The sequence below is a fragment of the Globicephala melas genome, chromosome 14, assembly GCF_963455315.2.
Source record: "Globicephala melas chromosome 14, mGloMel1.2, whole genome shotgun sequence".
Classification (NCBI taxonomy): domain Eukaryota; kingdom Metazoa; phylum Chordata; class Mammalia; order Artiodactyla; family Delphinidae; genus Globicephala; species Globicephala melas.
In genome coordinates this window covers 25050980-25056758 of record NC_083327.1, presented here as the reverse complement: position 1 = coordinate 25056758, position 5779 = coordinate 25050980, and the positions used below count along the sequence as shown (strand labels likewise).

The window sequence follows — 5779 nt, the reverse complement described above, 5'->3', positions numbered from 1 at the left end:
CTTTTCACCAATGGTGCTACCGTCCAAAACCAGCTGGTTACTGAACCTACTCATTGCATGACTAGACAAGCATTTCCTCTCTCAGTAATATACTTTCTGTAAGGAACTTAGCAATTCCAAAATGCTACAGATGAAACTTTTCCTCCTAGGGCAAAAAAAAAAAAAAAAAAAAAATTGCCCTCAACTGAGCCTCTGCTGCCTATAACAGTCTTTTGCCTCAGTCCATCAAGAACCATGTCACAGGTCCCACTTTTCCCCCTGGCATCATGTCTTCACTCACACACTTGATAACATGGAATTAATTTTTCCCGGACTTTCCTCTTGGTGCTAAGCAACCCTTTAGACCTTACCCAAAAGTAGCAAAGAGAACAAGAGACATCCAGAGTGTTGGTCTAAAGTTTCCAGCTGCCTGCTAAACCTCTCAGTTTGGTCTAAGAAGTCATTCTAGCCCCCTGGCTTGCTCCTTTCACGTGACAGTTAGGCAGGAAAACCCAATAGAGACTTGGCTTGATGCCATCTTTATTGTGCATCAGGGCTTAGATGATAAACATGGGTCACCGTCACTACCCACTCAATGGCTCTCTTTCTCTGGATGAACCACCTTTGTAGGAGACTCTAAATTTAGCCCAAGGGATCAGGTTCAAGAAGGAAACAAAAAAGGAAAGAAAAAAAAAAAGGCCTAGCCACTTCCGCACTCCTGCTATACCTCCATCTTTTAAAAGCAACACGTGAAGTCACCGAACACTCACCTGCGCATGGCAGTTCTGATCAGGAGACTGGAGCTTCCGCCGGGGAAAACCGCTTATTTTGCCAAAGTTTTTTTCTTTCCTTTATAAAAGGACAGCTGGCTCCAAGATACAGATGTGGAATTACAGAAAGTCACCACAAGCCCGTTGCTGTCTAACAATGTTATAAATCCATTCCTTGCTCCACTGCACTTTTTTTCAGACGTTCAAAAGCGGTTCAAGAACTCCCAGGAATGGGCGTCCCTTGATCGCATCCTGAGCGCTCACACACCGCTGGCGGGCCTCCTGCCCCAGACACGGGCCTCCACAAACCCGTCTCTGCCTGGAAGTCTCGAGACTGGGCGCTGTGTGAAGGCTGCAGGTCTGTGCGGAGTTTGTCCACGGGATCGAGTGCTGGTGAGAGGAAAGCCCCACGGGTGTTGACCTGCATCGAGGTCAAGTTATCCAGCCTGGCGCGGGCCGCCTGCTGTGTCACGAAGGCGTCAGCACACACGGGAGCTTGGCTACGCGACTGTCCTGCGCGTCCTCCATCGGGGTCCGGATCTCATGCGCCTTGGGGATGTTGTCCGAAGCCTGATTTAACAGGAGTTTGGTAAGTTCCCTGGATTAAGGGCTAGGCGTAGAGGGAAACGTTTCTTCCTTTTCCTTCCTGATCCCTCATCTTCTCCAACTTTCCCACTTCCCTCCACTCGCGAGGAAGCAGCCAACGCATCCATCTTGGTGTCGGGTCGATCGCCAGCCACAGGGCCACCTCTACTGGTGAGTCAGGGTGGAAGAGCCCCAGGTCGCCCCCAGTTAGAAGATCTTGTCCGGACTGAAGTTCGGGATAATGGTGACCAGCTTCTCGGCCAGAAACTGCGTCAGCTGCGGCCGCGGCGGCGCCTCCAGCGCCCCAGGCTCCGGGAGGAGCTTTCCCGCCGCTTTCCCGCCACTTTCCCGCCACAGCGCAGGGCCTTCCCCACCCCCCACCTCATTATACTATTCTTCTACTTCCTCCTTCCCTTCCCTTTTTAAAATATTTGATTTAGATAATGGATACAATTTAGCCACCTCTGAAGAACCTTCGTTCCAAAAGGGGCTTCAAGCTTTTTTTTTTTTTGAAAAAAATATGAAAAATCATATTTGCACATTGCATGTTATAGTTAAGTGCATGTGATTCAGGGTATCACCAAATAATTCTAACAGAAAGAGTGGTACAACAGCTCTCTGGTGGTAAAAATTAATGCAGTAAAACAATCTATTCCTGAAATTTTCTTCTTTAACTTGTGATATATTGGGAGATAATTCTACATGGGTCTCTCTCTCTTTTTTTTTTTTTTTCTGTACATCTTGCAAGCAGGGGCACTGACTGCCCTTTGTTCCAGATGATCTTTTATCTATTTTTTTTTTTTTTTTTGGCTGTGTTGGGTCTTCGTTGCTGCGCGTGGGCTTTCTCTAGCTGCGGCCCGCGGGGACTACTCTTTGTTGCGGTGCGCGGGCTTCTCATTGCGGTGGCTTCTCTTGTTGCAGAGCACGGACTCTAGGCATGCTGGCTCAGTAGTTGTGGCTCACGGACTCTAGAGCTCAGGCTCAGTAGTTGTGGCCCATGGGCTTAGGTGCTCTGCGGCATGTGGGATCTTCCCGGACCAGGGTTTGAACCCGTGTCCCCTGCATTGGCAGGCAGATTCTCAACCACTGTGCCACCAGGGAAGCCCTCCCCAGGTGATCTTTTAAATGATATTTTTATAGAGAATAGACTTGGATAGTAGAGTTAATGTCTCCCTCTGAAGCAAGTAACAGGTGTGCTTACAGCCCTGGAAGATAGAGATGGTCATTTCTTTCTAGAAAAAAGGGCATCTGTGCTCACTGTCCAGTGTAAAATATTTAGGTTCCCAAAGCTCAGAGCCCTTCTCCTGTCATACAAGGCCCCATTCATGTCACCATATGGCCCAAATTCATGTCACCTTGTAAGAACTGGAGCTCAGAAAAATGGTATAAATGCTGATACTTTGGTACTGCATTTGCAATAAACTCACCTTTGATCTCTGCCTTGTGTCATCTGCCAGCATCCATGAAGCTTGGCAGACTAGCTGACCTCTCAGAGATTTGTTGATGGTTTTTGGCAACATAGGTGATATGCTTACAGGGATCTGGCGTTTTGGAAGAGGAAAGAAATGGACCTTGTGGGCTAACTAATGGGATTTGAATAAAATTCATGGGACTCAGTAGTGACATGTTGACAAAATCGTATGGTCAACTGGGCAATAAATGGTCCTCTGCTTTATTGCCTGTTGATGAGGAAGAACTGGAGAGGTGGTTGCAAGAAGAGTACCAGGAAGAAGGTTCAAATACAGATAGATGCCCAAACACTGTCTGGGTGTTGCCAACTGTCTTGTCAGCTGGGGCTGGGGGAGGACTTCCTTACCAATCCGGCAGTCAGCCTCAGGTCTTTCCCATTGTCACAACTGAGACTAAGATTTGTTTGAGGGTGGCAGAGGGCAGATGTTTCTGACCCTCTAAGAAAACAGTTATAGAGATGTGCACCCACACAGGTGAAACAAGGGATATTCATGACCTCTGTTGCAAAACCGAGCAAATCATTTGAATCTTAGCTGGTTTGCTTGGGAGATGAGGGGACCAGGCACATAAGGCTTGTTAAGAAGGATGGTAACAGCCTAGCCTTCTTACAGCTCAGCCCCTCCTACAGTCTGTGATGCCAAACTTAAATTCATTTGGCATCAGGGTTTTTTTTTTTTTGCAGTGGATCTTGGCTGCTGTAAGAGAGCTTTGGCACTTTCAGAAGAAATCCATGAGAGAGATCAATTCCCATGGGAAATTATAGATGGAACATTGGCTGGTGTTTGGCCTCTTACGGTGAAGGTTGTTTTAATAATGCTGATAAAGGTGACCCATCAGAAAATAAGAAACTGACTCAAAGGAATGTAGATAAACTAATTCAATCAGCCTTGCAAACCTGGAAAACTTCCTAGAGTAGAGACAGCCCAACTTAAAGCTTAGTGGGCAAGAGTAACAGAGAGAAAGTGTTAAAATGGTACTAGAAAAACAAAAGAAATCATGTGAATATTGCAAGGCTAGACTTTCCTGGGATTAAAAAACTTTTATATGAAGGGAAAAATAGCGAAGTCACTCTTCCTACGGAGAAAACTTGAGCTATTTTCTTGTAATAACAGGAGATGCCAAGAGTTAAGATGGATTCCTAAATCTTAAATCTGAAAAAGAATATATGTATATATATTATACATATATATATTATATGTATTTATATAAAATATATATTATCTATATATATATATTTATATATATATAAAACTGAATAACTTTGCAGTACACTTAAAACTAACACAACATTGTAAATTAACTACACTTCAATTAAAAAAAAAAGATGGACTCCTAAAAATAGTTGCCACTGTGCAAGCCCAAATCAGTCATACAGACCTCATGAGCCAACCCAGAAAGCAATGTGACTGCTGAGATAGGAGACCTCAAAATTGATGGGGTCAGTAATAATGACCTTGCTACCCTAGATAAGGCTTTGGATGAGGTGAAAACATCAGGAGTTTGTTTCATTGAGTCACAAGTCACTGTCATGCCCCCTGATACTGGGAGTAAATACAAAGCCTTGCTCCTTGGCTCAGAGCTTTTCTCTCTGTGCCCTTGGTCCTCTCTACTCTTGTACCCTGAACTTGTACCCCCATACCTTGGAATGCAAATTAAATATATTTTAGACCTTCTAACTCTTCATCTGTACCTCTTAAACTCTTATGTTTCCTACCATTTTTTTTCTCTCTGCACTACTTTCAGAATTCTTTTGCCTCCACTTCCATTTTGCTAATTCTCTGTTTTGTGGCTAATCTGCTGCCACACTCATTCACTGAGTTTCAAATTTCAGTTGTTATATTTTTCACCCCAGTTACTGTAATGATCTCTCAATACTGTATGCATTAATTTTAAAAATAATTTCCTGTTACATGCTGATTCTGCCAAGCTTATTTTTATTCTAATAATGAAGTAAGCCTATTTTTCTTTTTTTTCTGTTTCTCTTCCTTTTTTTTTTTTTAATGCTCCGCATCTAAGTTAATTATCTGAAGTTTTTTGTTCTGCTTCTGTTTTCTGTTGTTTCTGATAAACTTTATACATGTTGCCTTATTATCTTGCCAGCTTGGTTATTTTTCAGTTTATCATAAAATTTTTCTTGGGAGCATTCTCACAAGAAAGGGCAAAATAGAGATGGTGTCCTCCAGAAGGAGTACATTCATTCCTTCCCAGAGCTCACTGGCACTAACAGTTCAGGATCATGTTAATCTAAATTACAGTTTGTGATTATTTGGGGACATTCCCAACAAAGACAAGTGGAGCTCTATAACACTATGACAGTTACATGTGTTTACAGGCACTCAAGGATGGATTCCTTCCCTACTCCCTTGCAAAGTGACAGAGGGTTTACTTTAGGTTCACCTTACTCTAACCGTGTAGCCTTTAGTGTCACAAATCAACATCGTAGGCTCACGAATCAAAGTCCTCACCATGGGTGTCCCTAGGCTTTTCGGGGTCCTTCCAGGCCATAGCTAGGTTTAGCCAGAGCAAATGCCTTATGGCAGGGTGGATTAGAATCTTCCTTTTCCCCTCCTGTGCTTAGATTGCAGGCTGGGAATTCCTTAATATTTCATCAGATTTGTGCTGCCTTTATGAAGATTATTCTTTTACTTTATCCTTTATTTTTAGTTGTTTCTAGTAGGAGGTTTGGTAAAAATAATCTACCTTTACGGGAAAGTGGTGATCAGAGACATGAATATTTTTACTCCTTTTACTACTGATTTCTAATTTTATTGTGTAATTGTCAGAGAACATAGTCTATATAAAGCCTTTATTTATTGTCTGTTACATAGTTGTTTTTGTTAATATTTAACGTGTTCATCAAAAAGATGTTCTTCAAATGCAACATCTTATTTATATGATACACTTTTCTATGTTAAAATGATAAGAAAATATTCAAACATGATTTGAGTTTTGCTAAAATAAAAAGAGAAGATATT

At 42.6% G+C, this 5779-nt stretch overlaps 1 pseudogene; it reads right to left on the bottom strand.

Moving 5' to 3' along the window:
* Window positions 1–963: 963 nt before the first annotated feature.
* Window positions 964–5309, bottom strand: LOC115854739 (DNA replication complex GINS protein PSF2 pseudogene; annotated as a pseudogene).
* Window positions 5310–5779: the final 470 nt, after the last annotated feature.